The following is a 16,144-nucleotide window of genomic DNA, read 5'->3' on the forward strand; positions in this document are numbered from 1 at the left end:
AAGAATTGTTTTCGGAAGTATATGGCGATGGGTTCCAGACCGAGTACGTAGAGCATGGGGGAGAGGGGGCATCCCTGCCTAGTGCCCCTGCATATGTCCCAGACCCCGGACACGTGTTTCCCCGTTTTTACCCTGGCCGTAGGCCTATTGTAAAGTGCCTTGATCCACCCAATGAGCCCCGGGCCGAAGCCGAAAGCCAAGAGGACCTCCACTAGCCATTCCCAGAATATAGAATCGAAGGCCTTGATAGCATCCAGGGACAGCAACGCATATGCCTCCGTGTCGGCCTCCGTCTGGGCAATGACCTGTTGGACTCTGCGAAGATTCATGGTCGTGTTCCGGCTCGGTATGAAGCCACACTGATCCTCATGCACCACCTCCCCTATAATTCTGGCCAGTCTGTCCGCTAGGACCGTGGTCAATATTTTAAAATCGCAATTGAGCATGGCTATTGGGCGGTAGGAGTCACAATTGTCGGTGGGTTTGTTTGGCTTGATGATAGGAATTAACAAGGTTTCCCTCATACTATCGGGGAGTATCCCTTTCTCGTGCGCCTCATGAAAGACCTCACATAACAGGGGTGCTATGCAGGGTTCATATGCCTTATAGAATTCAGTGGGCAGGCCGTCGCTCCCGGGGGTCTTAGCGTTAGTCAGAGACCTAATGGCCTCTGCTATGTCTTCCGGTGTGATATCTGCGTCCAAGGCCTCAGCCTGTTCCGGGGTCAATTTGGGGAGGCCTATTTCCTCCAAGGTGTCTATAATTTGGTCCCGGGGAACCTGATCACTGTGGGAGTAAAGACGTTCGTAGAAGCCCCTAAAGGTTTCATTTATCCCTTGCTGCGTCTGTACCAACTCACCGGCATCGGACTGTATCGCAGTGATCGTATATTTGGGGTGCTCTTTCCTACACAACCAGGCCAACATCCTGCTAGGCTTATCAGCTTCTCTGTGTATTCTATCTGTTCTGGTGACATAATCAAACTTGGCCAGCCGATCCCAAGCCTGAGCGCATTTACCCCTGAGTTCCTTAAGGGTCTCTTCTCTTTGGCGGGCATCCACCGGGGTGGATTCGAGCTGCTCGATCTGTCGCTCCGACTGATCTAGCTCAGCCCTCAGTTGTTTCCTAATGCCCCCAGCCTTCGTAATGATTTCCCCCCTCACAACTACTTTAAGAGCGTCCCACAACGTGCTCAGGCGGGCCACGGTTCCCGTGTTCCTTTCAATAAAACCATCTATGAATTCATGGAGTTCCTCTTTGAACACCGGGTCACCCAACGCGTCTATCGGCATTCTCCACATGGGGATAGGAGGTCGGGGGCCGGTCTGGTTCCACTCTATTAAGAGCGGTGAGTGGTCTGATATGGTCCTCCCCAAGTATTGTACCTCTTCTATTCGTGAAAGGTGTTCTTTATCTACGAAGATATAATCTAACCTCGTGTGGAGGCCATGGGGGGAGGAGAAGTACGAATAACTCCGGGAATCGGGGTGGCGCTCCCTCCAGACATCAGCCAGGCACAGCCTCTCTGTCAGAAGGGAGAAAGCAGTAGTTGCCGCTGAGGGCCCTTTCGGGTGGGGCTGGGACCTATCAAGGCCCGGATTATGGACACAATTAAAGTCCCCCCCCCATAGGAGAGTGCCATGTCTGTGGGGTGCGATTTTAGCATACATGGAGTTCAAGTGTGATGGGATGTTAGCGTTGGGAAGATAAGAATTCACTATGCATATTTCCTCCCGTTCTAGGCGGCCCCAGAGAATTACAAACCTACCCTCGGGATCTATCTCGGACCTGGACAGATGAAAAGGGAGTTGGGGATGGATCCAAGTGTACACACCTCTGGCATATCTAGAGTAGGCAGTGCCCACGCCCTGTCCCCCCCAGTGTTCCGCTAGTCTGGCCAGGGAGTCCGCCGTACAGTGCGTCTCCTGGAGCAGCGCTATCTGCACTTTTTTCTGGGCCAAATAGGACTTAATCCTGTTCCGGCGTAAATATGTTCCCAGGCCCCTCACATTCCAAGTCAATATCTTTATTTTAGTGGTAGATGCCATATCGGATCAATCGGATTGTCAATAAAGCTGCTCGGCACCTACCCGCAGCTTCCGCAGCGTCCCCCGGTCCATGCCGCCCCTCCTGTCGATCCTCCGGTCCTGCAACACTCGGTTCACTCGTAGGAGATTTGGTAACTTGAACAACTCCCATTTCCTTGAATGGGGAAAAACAAACGAAACAAATAGAACAGTCCCTAGCAGTTGCTTCCAACTGCAACGCTCAGGAGGTCCCGAGCCTTCCAGGCCACTCCTGGCCTTCCGGATCGGGTTGTGTGTGGGCCAGCAGCTCACACCGTTTTCGATGGGGTGGGTTGCCTGACTTCTCTCGTGTGGTCCAGTGAGCTCACGTCCGATTTAGCTTACTTGTGTAGCCTGATATCCTGAAGGCTTGTGTCAAATGGTGCATGTTCGGGGTCCGACGCCCAGTGGGGGATGTCCGCCTCCTCCTCTTGCCGGCAGGCTCCCCATCAACCGCGGCCTGACTTTGATGATCCTGATTCGTCGTCAGCCAGGTTGTTATGTTCGAGCCACATATTAGCCGCGGCCGGGGTCTCTAAAAAGATCGCTTTTCCATTGTAGAGAACCTTGAGGCGCGAAGGATAGAGCAGCATATACTTTAAGTTGAGCTTCCTTAGGCGGGCCTTTATCGGGATAAAGGAGTTCCGTGCTCGTTGCACTGCCGGGGTGTAGTCGGGGTAGATAACTATTGTCGCATTGTCCCTCTTTATCTCCCCTCCTTCTCTGGAGTATTTCAATATAGTTTCTCGATCACGGAAATTCAAGATCTTGGCTATAATAGGGCGAGGATGAGATCCGGGCGGAGGCCGCTTCTGGAGGGATCTATGGGCCCTTTCCACAGAGAACCCCTGAGAGAGATTACCCGGTCCAATTTCCTGTAGCAACAGCGTTTCAATGAAGTCCGTCGGGTCTGGACCCTCTGAGGCCTCAGGGACCCCAAGTATCCGGATATTATTGCGGCAGGCCCGCCCTTCGGCCTCCTCGGAGCGGGCCTCCAGCCTGATCACCTTCTGTTCCAGGTCCTGGACCGTCTTCTGCAGGGCTCGGGTATCCTCTACGTTTTCCTGGAGGGTGGCCTCTGCCGCTGTGACCCTTTCTGTTAGGTTGCGGGCATCTTGACGCATAAGTTGGATGTCCGATTTCACCTCCTCCAACCTCCCTTCGAGTGATGTGCGGAGGGCCGCTATCGCCTGGAGGACTTGTGTATGTTTGAGATCCTCTTCTTGTTGGGGCATTTCCTCAACCGGTTCTGGGTCCTGTTGCGATTGTCTTTGAGGTCTAGCTGTCGTGAAGGAATCCATGGTGACCAGTTTCAGCTTGCCCTTGGGGGGAGACATTTTCCCTTCCAGGGGTTGGTTTCCGTGCACTATATGGAACGTCCGAGTAGCCCCCTCTTTACGGCTGAAGCCACACGGACACTCCTCTCGTGTGAGTGGGGGCTGTCGTCGTTCAGGCCGAAGTTGCCCTCCGGTTCTTGGGTCTCGTGTAGGGCCGAACTGTAGGATTTCAGCGCGTGGTTTCCAAAACCAAAATGGCGTTCTCCGTGAAGCTTATCTGGGATTCGGAGGGGGGAGGGGGTCGACCAACAATGTCGTCGCTGGGTTGCCTGCAGGATTCGGTGTTCCCCGGCCCCCCACTGCCTGGGGCTGGGTGCCCGCGTCTTTGTCTAGGAAATTCGATGAAGAGGCCACGAGTTTCTTCGGGGAGGGCCCGCTCTCACTCCCTCGCCAGCCGTATATTTCCCAGTTCAGGCGGCGCTCACCACCTCCACCCCGATCGGTCCGCGGGCCCAGTGGGGTGGAATCCCGGACTTATGCACGCAGTCACCGATGTTGAGGCCGCGTCGGGGCGGAATCAGCTAGCCCGGCGCCCTCAGAGGCCAAGTGCGTCACGCCCTAGGGCACGGCAGACCCGGCCACAGCTCTAGTCTTGGCGCGGAGCGGACGCCGCCATCTTGTGGTACCCAGGGGGCTCAAGTTTGGGCTTCCCGTTTTCTGGCTTTGCTTCTCCGAATCAAGCCGGGAGTCAGGGAGAGAGTCGGGAAGCGGTTCCCCTTCCGTTCCGTCCAGTCGAGTGCTGGGTCACCGAGCCGTTACCGCGGTATTTTCATCAGATAGAAGGATCACGGACGGAGCTCTGCCGGAGCCTGTCTTCACAGCATGCGCGCAGGCCACGCCCCCCTACTTACCGCATCATAGCGCTCTTAATGCACCATCATTTACCAGCGGGGCTCAACCAAGCCAGTTCGCCGCGCTGAAGCTCCACATACCAAAAGGAGAAAAAAAAAAGACATTTTAAACAAAGAAAGGCATGCAGGATATCAACAAAACTAAAGAACAGCAATAAGACCTACCTGAATAATATCAAACGGGCCAGCGTCAGTGAAGTAACTGGACCGCACTCGCCCATGAAAGACAACACGCCCCTGCAAAGAAGGCAGGATGGAGAGCACACCTAATTCTACCACAAGGTGAGGAGAGGGCGCCAGAGGGACTGAAATCATACGGGGGTGGAGGGAGGATACTTACCCCAGTCGGTCAGTCGTGAACACAGTCCTCCTGTATTTTCAAGCAGAACCTTCCCCGCAGACCACATCAGGGCAAAGCTGAGAATCATACCAGCGAGTAACCCGGCTGAGTGGCGTCCCTGTGGATACCAGGTGAGCGTAACAGCGTGAAGGCTGAGTGTCCCGATATCCGGATGGAGAACCCAACCCTCCTCTCGCGAGAGAAGGTCCTCTCTTAGTGGAAGACGTATAGGGGGGCAGATGGATATGTCCAGAAGGTCTGGTTACCACGCCCTCCTGGCCCAATCCGGGGCCACTAGGATCATGGATTTCCTGAACTTTCTCAACCTCCTGATTACATGAGGAATGACTGGGACTGGAGGAAATGTGTACAGGAGTGGAAATTCCCAGTCCACCGGAAACGCATCTCCTAGAGCTCCTTCTGGGGGAAATTCCCTTGAGCAATACAGCTCGCACTTCCGGTTGGCACCGTTCGCGAACAGATCGACTTGAGGGATTCCCCAAAGGGTGAAGATCTCTTGAAGGACTTCCTGAGCTAGTCCCACTTGTGGGAGATTGGGCTCTGCCTTCTCAGAGCGTCCGCTGTTGTGTTCTCCACTCCGGCTAGGTGAACTGCGGACAGAAAAATTCCTTCTTGTATTGCCCAGAACCAGAGCTGCATTGCCTCTCTGCACATTGGTAGTGACCCTACACCTCCTCTCTTGTTGAGCTAGTACATGGCCAATGTGTTGTCAGTAATTATCAGGACACTCTTACCCCATACAGATGGTAGGAAGGCCTTCAGCGCTAGTCTGATTGCCCTCAGCTCTAAAAGGTTGATATGTAGTTTGGACTCGGATGGAGACCAACGACCGCTGATTGTCAAATCGTTGGTAGGGGCTCCCCACCCCATGAATGAGACGTCTGTCAATACTGTTATCTCCGGCCAATGGTTGCCAGAAAAGGTTCTCCTTTCAAGATGTTCCCCTGAGAGGCCCACCAATGAAGATTCAGTGAGAGACTGTTCGGGATTTGTAGGCGGTCTGCCATCCTTCCTGAGAATTGGGACCACTGGGTCCAAAGAGCCCATTGGAGAGATCTCATTCTCAAGCGAGGATGCGGTGAGGCCGAGCAACCTTAGAAAATCGAAGGCCAGTAGAAGCTGGGCATTCTGGAATTTGGTCACCATCTGCAGAATGTATTGAGCCCTCACCTCTGGCGGTGAGGCTTTTCCCAGGGATGCACCCAGTACTGCTCCGATAAATTGGAGTCTATGTGAAGATATCATGTGAGACTTCTTGAAGTTGAGTGAGAAGCCCAGTCTGTGAAGGGAGTGGCAGGTATAGCGGAGATGTTCCAGGGCTTGTTCTCGGGAATTGGCCCTGATCAGCCAATCGTCTAGGTAGGGGTAAATGTGAATTCACCCTTTCCTGAGACTTGCTGCCACAACCGCCGTCAGTTTGGTGAAAACCCTTGGCGGAGGTCAGCCCAAATGGCAGAACTCGAAACTGATAATGAGAACTGTTAACAGCGAAGCTCAGGTACTGTCTTGTGCTTGTGATGGATCGGCACATGAAAGTAAGCATCCTGAAGGTCCAATGATACCATCCATTCCTGAAGCTGAAGAAAAATTGTGGCGGGATAACGTTTGTCGTCTTTATCCTGCGGTATCGTAGGATAGGCATTTTGGCTATTGGTGGATGTGGCTGCCTGAACTACCAGACTGACTTTCTGGTGTAGGGTGCTTGTAGAGCCCAAAAGGGTCAGAGCTAGAAACTATGTACTTGGCCGTCAGCTTTTTATTTAATCTCTGGTGCTTCACAATTAGTAGCCACATGCCTCTGTACGACTTGATAAAAAGGGACAATTGGGTCCTCCTGTGGCCCCTTGTCCAAGATACCGGTGAGATCGTCTTGTTCAAAGGCTGGTGTAGGTCTTGACCACCCCATGTATAACATGACTCTTGACATCAGTTGCCAGTAGGTCACCTCAGCGTGGTCACCAGGGTCTGCTCTGCCAAATTCAACATCTGGAGAGGTGTATATCCCACTAGCCTCACAAAGGCATTCTTGCAGATTATTTATACGCAAGTCTTCTGATATCAGTGCTTTAGGCACTGAAGGAGTTCCATACTGTAACCCAAAGGGTCTTTCATCAGAGGATTCCTCTGCATCTTCATAAATTGAAGAAAGGGATTTAAAGAAATCAGAGCATGGCAGAGGAGTAGAAGTCTTTTCAACTGAAGTTGACATGATATTTGTAGTCACAGGAGTCGAAAATGTCGAAATTGTAGAAGTCGATGGCTTCCACGTGTGGCGATGAGGTCGACGCCTGAGGCGGCGATTGCTTCTCCACAGTTATCGGTGCACATGGCGTCAATGACACTTTTCGGTCCTGTTGGCATCAAGTCCTTTGGCGTCGAGGACTACTTTTTCTTGACTCGAGGGATTGCTCGAGGAGACGTGGCCGCCAGGTCCGAGGACGAACTACTCTTGTGCTTCTGAGTTCTTTCGATTGGAGCATCGCCTTTAGGTGTAGTCGAGGGGCTCAAGGCCACGTTCTCGAAAGCCCTTATCATTCGGAGTCTAAACTCTTCCCACTGGGCCGGTAAACTAGATTGAGGAATTTGGCGATCTATGGTGCCGTTTCTTTCCGCGTCTCGAGGTCGCAAAATGGTGTGAACCACTTCATGAACGGGAACGTTTGGACTTTTTTCGGCAAGGACAAACTGTTCTCGATTTGTCCAATGTTTTTTGTTTTGACGGGATCGAAGGGGATTTTTGGGCCTTACCTACCGCAAGCTTCCCTCTACGCTCTCACTGGGCTTTGGCAGTCTTACATAGGCAGTCCTCGCACTCCGAAGACTGATGAGTCAACCCCAGGAAGACTCTGTGAGGGTCCGTCACGGACATCTTTGCCCCGCAGTAACAGCATTTTCTGAAGCCGGATCGAGGAGTGGGCGACGCCAAACACAAAGCCATTTCACATCAGAACTCGAGAAATATAGAAATTGTCAAAGATTTAGAAATATTCCTGTCCGGAACGAGGCATACCGCATCCGAAGCGCAAGTGAACAAAAATGGGACTGAGGCCAAAGGGCGTTGCGTGTGCTACATATACCTGCAGTGACGTCAACATCGAGACAGAGGCCTCCAAAGGACATCGAGTCAACAGGCAGCGATGCACAGCACCCCCTGCTGAAAAATAATTTGGAGGCAGCAAAGCTGGATATTGGAAATATTAAAGATAAGGAATACGTGGGAGGACACACTCCTTTCGGAAATACAATTTCTAAGTGAAAGTGAAACTTTTTTCTTTTACAGAGGATTCCCGGCCGGACGACGGGTAATATTCATGAGCATGTGAATCCATACCAGACCCCATGCTGGAGAAATAGGGAAGCCTGGAAACGGATTCAACATCAATATAAAGTCCATGTCTTTGAGAGAAAAAAAGTACTACAACAGAGAAATTGTGTTGGCAGATATTACCAAAAAAGTATTTGAGATCTACTGCAGCCTGGAAAAACGTTCTAGTCAGCAGTTTACTCCTACAAATGATGACTGTACTAAAGTGCAACACGCTTTTGGCAACAAAATATCCTTGTTGTGTTCTAAGATTGCTAGCTTTTTGGTCTCTCATAACCCCCTCTCGTCCCTGAATATGCAACATGGACCGTATCAGCTCCACCATTCTCGTTCTCATTACGGCGGATGAGATCATTGTGTTATTGAGGCAAATGCGTCCCGCTGCATGTGTTGGCGAGATTCTGCATCATCCAACTATCTTTGCTTCTTTCTTGGCCAGATTTGTGAATTCCTCCTTCTCGTATTGCACACTTCCTGATGTCCTCGGGCAAATTGTGGTGTCACCCTTACCAAAGAAACTTGGGCCTGATCAGAAAAATCCTAGCAACCTACGCCCTATAACCAATACCTTGTTCCTATTAAAGATCTTAGATATAACTGTCACTACTCAGTTTGAGACATTCAGGAAGAAAGAACATTCTTCAACAAAAGCAATCTGGGTTCTGCTCATTTTATGGTACGGAGACAGCTTTGCTGGACCTGCAACCAAACATGCTAAGCATTATGGAAAATGGCCAATCAGGTCTGCTAATACTTTTGTACTTAGCAGCAGCATTTGATTTGCTTGAACATTCTTGCCTTCTAAAATGCCTCCACTCGCATGGGCTTTTTCTAATGGTGAGAAAAACACAGGTTTGGCAGAAAAAGTGACAAAACCACAGTGCTTGTATGAATAAATATTAAGAGTGCACATAGGCTGCAGGTGCCTGAGAGGTGTGGGAGTACTGCCAAGTACAACCCACTGTTGTGGAAACAATTAGAGCACGGGCAATTCTCAGTCGCACTGCGCTCAAGAGTGCAATATAGGCATGTGTTGCAAGTAATTGAAGAGAGATGTGGTTATAAGTCCGATGGATTTATTTGCAAAGTAGCCCGACACGTGTTTCAAGTCTAAACCGACTCTTCATCCGAGGCTGTAAATGGGAGATGGGACCTAAGATAAATTGAAAGGCTGCTTCCTTTCACATCACTTTGGCTTTTCCTGCTGTGTGGAAATTACTGCAATTGCAAAGCCGTGAGAGAGTTTTCTGGCACTGTCCTTCTTTCAACTTATCTTCGGTCCCATCTCCCATTTACAGCCTCAGATGAAGAGTCGGTTTAGACTCGAAACACGTGTAAGGCTACTTTGCAAATAAATCCATTGGACTTATAACCACATCTCTCTTCAATTACTTGCAACACATGCCTATATTGCACTCTTGGGCGCAGTGCGACTGAGAAATGCCCTTACTCTAATTGTTCTAATGGTGCTAACAATTGGATTGCTTCATTTCTGGGAAACAGGAAATCAAGAGTGTGTTGGGGGGGGAGGCAACTTCAGCACCTGAAGTCATCATGGACAGCGCCTGCTGATCCCCTGCACTGTTTAATCTTTATATCAGGCCATTTTGTGATCTCCTGGCTACCCTGCAGGTCAAATTTTCCAACTACACTGATGATATGAAGCTCATCATGGAACTAAGCAATGACTATATCACTGACTCATCTCGGCTCAACCTCATCTATAACCATATTAACACTTGGAAGAATCTAAATTCGATGTGTCTCAATCGATCAAAAACGGAATGGAGGTTCTTCAGATCTCCCCCAAGCTAGAGCTAAACTCAGTGGAGACTACCTTAGCATGACCATCGACAATAACATCAAGGTTAAGGACAAAGTAAAAACCCTTGTGGTTTTTATGAATGCGGCTGTGAATGCTGAAGCTCATGTACAGAACGTACACATAATGCACAATACCACTTCAGAGTATTAAGGCAAGCTAAACCATTCTTGAAGCAGAAAAAAAGGTCCATCCTGGCGAGGGCAATCATTTTGCCTTGCTTGGATTATTGGAACGCCTTCCTTCTTGGGGCGAGAGTTTACAATATACGCCACCTTCAAATTCTACAAAATAATGCAATCCGCTTCATTCATGATGTCCCAAAAAGGAGCATGTTTCTAATGCTAGAAGAGAACTACACTGGCTGCCTGTGGCAGCCAGGTTCAGATTTAAGGCTCTTACCCCGACACAAATGCTTGTTTGGTAAGGCGTCTTGCTACTTAAAGGAATGGATTAAACCATATTCCCCTCCAAGACCGCTTCGCTCAAGTACGAGCAGAACTTTTGATGGTACAGAGTACTAAAAAAGAGTAGAGGACTCGTTAAAGCATTCCATGTTTTATCGGCCCAACTTTGGAATAAGCTACAGCCAGTCTTAAGGCATGAAACCAATCAATCAATCGACTTTTAGGAAACGATTGAAGACCCACCTCTTTGATTGTGTTCGGCTTCTGCCCCAGTCTTGGTTTATTTTGTCCCGTTTTCTTTCAGTAAATTGTGTTTCTGTAGCGCCCTGATGCCCTCGGGCTTTGGCGCTATAGAAGTACATTTAAAAAAATAACATTTTTTTTTAAAAAGACGTTTTCCCATTTAACAAATGTTGCCATAGGGGTTTGGAAGACTTGGTGGGCATTTCGATTACTCCAGGAGCACCATTTATTTGGGATTTCATATTTACTGTGATGGTATTGCTTCTCTTGAATAAGTTAGTGCGGTAGAATTGAAGTTTGTTGAATAATTGAGGTACAAATGGAAAAATAAAAGCCTGTCAAGTTGAAAAATATTTCTCAATCTTTCCGGGCACCTTCAAAAATTGGAGTTTCCTCTATCAAGCAGTCCATTAATTTCTTCTAAAAATGGGAAAAACAAGGCCACCCACAACAGTTGAGTATTGCCGTATGCTAATCTGCAATTCTTACTAGCCAAAAGGGTTGTGCAGTTTTTTTATTGTGGCTAGTGCAACAATTGTTCCAATGAGAGCTCAGATTAGTCAGTTTTTCGCATTACCCCTGGGTTGTACTACTGCTGTATGATAAATTGTGTTACCATCTCCCCATGTGCCAGCTGAGACGGGTTTCTAGAAACTGGCCTGGCGGACAGATTTTAGGAGGCCACCCCAGTTATGATGAAAAGGGAGATTGAAGAGGTGAGCCAAAACCCAATCAAGGCACGTGGATGAGCAGTCAAGTCTTCTCTGGAGTGTGAAAGTTCACCCAGTATAGCACACACATTTAGACAGTCAATAATAAAAACAGTCATTTATTTTAGGCCTCATGAACACACTGGAAAATGAATCCAACAGGTATTATCGCACAATACTCTATCATACAAATATACACACCGTGATGAATCCCAGGATATTGTCCCGGCTTCCGTTGGGGCAGGGGGAGACCCTTCTCATGAAGCCAGGGAGGTGTGGCCGCCACCCGATAGTTCCCCCAGGAGGTGGTAATCAGCGGGACAATCGCATGGGAAGGGTTCCTGCTATGGGACCAGGGACGACTGTCTCGGGAGAACGCAGTTTCATCCAATTCCACCCCCTCTCTATCCTTTCCCTCCTCTCCTATGCATTTCTGTAGTGCCACAGAAGTAAGCGACACTGAGATGAGGAGGAATAGGTAGGAGTTAAAGAACTCAGTAAGAACCACCACGAGGAAGAGGTGCAGAGCAATGAAGAACACTTTGCGGAACCAACATGAGCAGTTTAGACACGCTACACTCTATATGAGACCAAGGGTAAATAAAAGGGAGAGAGAAAGATCCTACCAGGAGTAGCCAAGGGCCAGGAAGTCAGGAACTCGTCTGGCCTAGCGTGGAGAGGAGATTGATAACTGGGACACAGAGACCTCTCCAGAGGCGTCTACGATCCGCTCTGCAGTCGGAAGACTGAAAGAAGAGTTGGAAGGAAGGAGGCCAGGCGGAAGCAAGCCCCGAACCAGGTGGTTGCGGAGAACGCCTCCAGCCGGCGAGCTTTCCTTGCTGTGGAGCCGCCACAGAAGGAACAGACCCTGCGAGAGAAAGTGAGAATGCAGGAAGACAGAGCCGTTGGAGCAGTGCGGACCAAGAGAAAGGGAGCGGTCGTGGAGAGAGCCATAAACCGTCCCGCTGGCATAGCTGCAGAGACACCACAGGGAGTGTAGAGCCCATGAGGGAGCACAGTAACTTGAAGTGAGCTGTTGGAACGCTCTCTCCATACAGAGGAGACCCAGCGTTGAACACAAAGGTACCAGGGTTATTGGAGAAGATTAGAAAAGCACAGGAAACCCGAGTAGCAGGGTCTGGGACATATATCCATATACTTCCTTAAGTAAATTTTGTCATAAGAATACCAGGCAGGGGAGTTAACTAGGTGTACAAGGGAGAAACAGAAGCACAATCCCTCTTCATCGCAGTACCTGGAAGGGAAGCAAATCAGGCTGCCAACGGGGGTCAGCGACCCGCATGCAAGACAAGAAGGCTGAGAAGGGCCAGGGGAAGAGAGACATTCCTCCCCCAACCTCCCCCCCCCATATCATCTGCTGAATTGTATCAGAAGCCTGAGAAAGGCCAGAGTAAAGGAGACATTCCCCCACCAGTTGAGATTAACTTCAAAGAACCTTCAAATTCTGAACTTTATACATTGTTTTCTAAAAGCACTTGCAACCTGGGGATATGGAAACATCCCCTCAGGGATCCCGTCCAACGTTGGTGAACTTTATTTCATTTTCCAGAGGAAGGGAGCCATTCCTCTGGACCAAGGAGACACCTTTATTTAGTCTAATTTGAAGTGTAAGGGACAGGCATAGGATTCTGAAATATGACTGCAGACTTCAGAGTTGGACATCCTGGTTCAGTAGTATTTTTAGTTGAGGCAGGGAAACTCCTCTCAATGTTAGGGCAAGACTTACGAACCACCATGCCCCCACTGTGTCAGTCATATTTCGGCATCCTTACAATAGTTCCTATAGGTTCACTTAATAAACATCAGATAACCTAATTTAGTAAAGCAGGTAAGTATGTTAGACGCAATAAATGATGGGAATCAATTACTAGAACAATATCCTAACTTGAGAAGTCCAAGCCCTAAGGCAAATGTGGTCTTGTGTGCCCAAAGGTCACAATGTTTCTTACCAGTATGAGCTCTCTTAGAAAGGATGCAATGGACTTGTGATGTTGACTAGTTTCAACATTTTAAAGGTTCTACAACAATGTACCAATAAAAAGGGCAACTGTTCTCCTTTCTTCCAGACCCAAAGCTAACCCAGAGGCAGAATACCCTGAACGTGTTTAATGACCAAAGGTGGAATGGAGTTAGGATAAAAAAGGACTTGTTCCCAATGTTAACCTATGGAAGACAAAGGGGACAGTCACACTGATTCTTACTTTACCCCCCTGATTTTCTCAGATCTCTTTGTGGATTGTCTGGGGGTCAGTGGGGTCTTCATTGCCCACCATTTGTTTCAGTAAAAGTTGCCTAGGAGTTGCAGGTTCAACGATTCTTCCCAATGGCTGGTAATGCAAGATGCAAGCCCTGTCTGTGTAGGAATGCTGAATCCAACGATGCAGGCTTCCTTAGGACACTAATCTGGAGGGAGGGAGCAGAGCTCCAGCGACAATCACAGTTTACAGGCGACGACCAGCGTCCTTACAGTTGCGGTCAAAGCAGCTACTCCATGACAGGTTCGCTGGAAGATTGGAAGCTGGAATTCGGGCAGAAGGCACTCGTGGCACAAGCTGGTGACCAAAGTTAGGGACTTCAATGTGGGCTGTTCTGGTGAGAGTGCCCAAAAGAGAGCCGGTTAGTCCACTGGGCAGACCAGGGACACTTCCGAAGGGTCTGAAGGGCTGGAATCTCGAGAAGGTGTTGAGACTAGTTGGTCCCACTAGTCCAAGGGCAGAAGCACTGCACAAGGTCTTCACAGATCAGGAAGAGGAGCAGGGCTTTGCCGGACGAGACACTGGAGGGGATGCTGGGCCACTTCAGTAGTAGTCTTCGTGTCATCAACGAACTGCTCTTCGAGAGATTTTGGCTCCAACATAAATCTGTAAAATAGCTGCAGAAGTCCTCTTATCCAAAATCCGAGTTGGAGGCAAGCCCAAGTACATCAATGGTAAGGCTCTGCACCATTCAAACAGCCAGCAGTTGTCCAATCGGGGACAACTACGGGTTTCACATCCGCCTCAGTAGCAGATTTCCGTGGCACTAGTGATGGAGATTGGGACTAGATAGTCCCCAGCCCCCTTCCGGTAGGACATACGCATAAAGGCCCACAAGCCCCCAAAAGCAGCAGCTTTACCGGGCAAGGGCATGACCTTATATGAGATTTCCTGACCTGAGAAGAGGGAAGAAGGCCAAACTACAATATGGCCAAAGAACAAGCAAAAAACATTGCGCCACGCCCATTTAAGTGTACTAGCCACATTTAGCAGGCATACACGGTGAATACTTAACTGTGAATGTGCACATATAAAATAAAGCAAAAACTTAAAATTTAACTGCTGCCGCTAGCTTGTCTTCCGGTTCAGATAAAAGTTAACCAAATATAAAAAGTTATGGGGATGGAATTGCACTGCTTGGTGCTGTGTGCAATGTAAAAATACAAGAATTCAAAAGAGAAACAAGGCTTCTCAGTACTGACAGTCTGAAGGACCAGTCTGTTTTCCCATAACAAATTAGCAAAAGGCAAGGAAGGTGAAGGCTTTCCTTCCCTTCAAAAAGTCAGGTCAGGTTCAACAACAAAGAAAAAATAATGGGGTTGCATAGAAAACTATGGAGGGAAAGTTGCAAAAAGAAAATCTCTCCTAACAGAGGAATATGTAGGGGAAGAGACTGGACGTGGATCACTTTGGTGCCTCAAAAAAGGCATTGGCAGGAAGGATCTAGAGAGGAGAACACAGAGTACTGAAAAATGGGAGCAGAGTGAGAGGAGGAGGTGACAACGAGGGCAAATCCAGTGTCAGTCACAGAAGAGTGCTTGGCCATGAATCCCAAGCCAGGTAGAATTGAATCTAACACAGAATCTAGACACGGTGGCATATATCCAGATTCAGGGCTTTCTGAAAGTGAATAATCTTCATGGCCATAAACAGTCAGGCTTCCGAAAATCACATGGCACCGAATCCACCCTCCTGGATCTCATATCTAACATTCTACAGTCCTTTGAGGAACCAGCACAGTTACGCTCATGCTATTAGACCTGTCGTCCGCTTTTGACATAGTGGACCATGGCATTGATAGAGACTCCATACACTGCGTTTTCTCCCCAAATGTGGCAAAATGGGTCAAATCCTTCCTCTTGGATGGCAGGGCTAAAGTATTTTGTAACAAGGCTATGGCTGAGAGTCATCTGGTGACATGCAGGGTGCAACAGGGTGCGTGCATCTCCCCCACTCTGTTTAACATCTTTACGACTCCCCTTTTTAACATGCTGGATAGGGAGGGCATCCTGTTTGCCAAGTACGCTGACGACACTCGGGGTCTGTTTCACCTTACGGGCAACTACACAAAAGATACCATCTGCGTCAACCATGTGTTTGGTCTAATCGAATCCTGGATGAAGGAGAATGGGCTAGCTCTAAATGCCAAGAAGACTGAGTTAATTGCAGGGACTGCTGGCCAGACAAGGAAACTAGGGGACGACTATCAAGTCATCGGAGGCTAGAAATTAAGACAGTCAACAAAGTGAGGACCGTGGGGGTGGTACTGGATCAGGAGCTTTTTATATGAAAGCACATATCAGTGGCCTGGTATCTAGTACAGGCTACTACGAAATTGTTGGCCCGAATTAGGCAGTTTCTCAGCAGAGGCAACTGTGCAGCAATCGCAAGAGCGAATATTGGGTCTCGTATTTACTACTGCTCCAGCCTTCTGCAGGGCATTGGCAAAGGGGAACTGGCAAGACACCAGGTCATCCAACTTAACGCGGTGAGAGAAGTGGAGGGTCGCAAACAATCTGATCACGTCTCCAGTGCCAGAAAGAGTCTCCATTGGCTCCCAGTGGAAAAGAGTGATCTTTCGGACACTATCACACACCAATCTCTCCACAGAAATGTTCCCAGGTATCTTGCCCAGAAACTGGCTCGGATGCTAGATAGAAGGGCTCAAGATCGAACAATTCTAATCTCTTGCTCATCCCCAAGGCAAGACTGGCCATGTTGGCACAGAACGCCTTTGACCACACAG

General features: G+C 48.9%; 1 protein-coding gene across 1 annotated transcript in view; it reads right to left on the reverse strand.

Annotated features, from left to right (window-relative positions):
- MAP3K2 (mitogen-activated protein kinase kinase kinase 2) overlaps positions 1-16,144 on the reverse strand; it is a 1,280,649-nt gene that overhangs the window by 436,467 nt on the left and 828,038 nt on the right. The window lies entirely within an intron of this gene.

Source organism: Ambystoma mexicanum, chromosome 9, assembly GCF_040938575.1.
Source record: "Ambystoma mexicanum isolate Mex_15411 chromosome 9, UKY_AmexF1_1, whole genome shotgun sequence".
Taxonomy (NCBI): Eukaryota; Metazoa; Chordata; class Amphibia; order Caudata; family Ambystomatidae; genus Ambystoma; species Ambystoma mexicanum.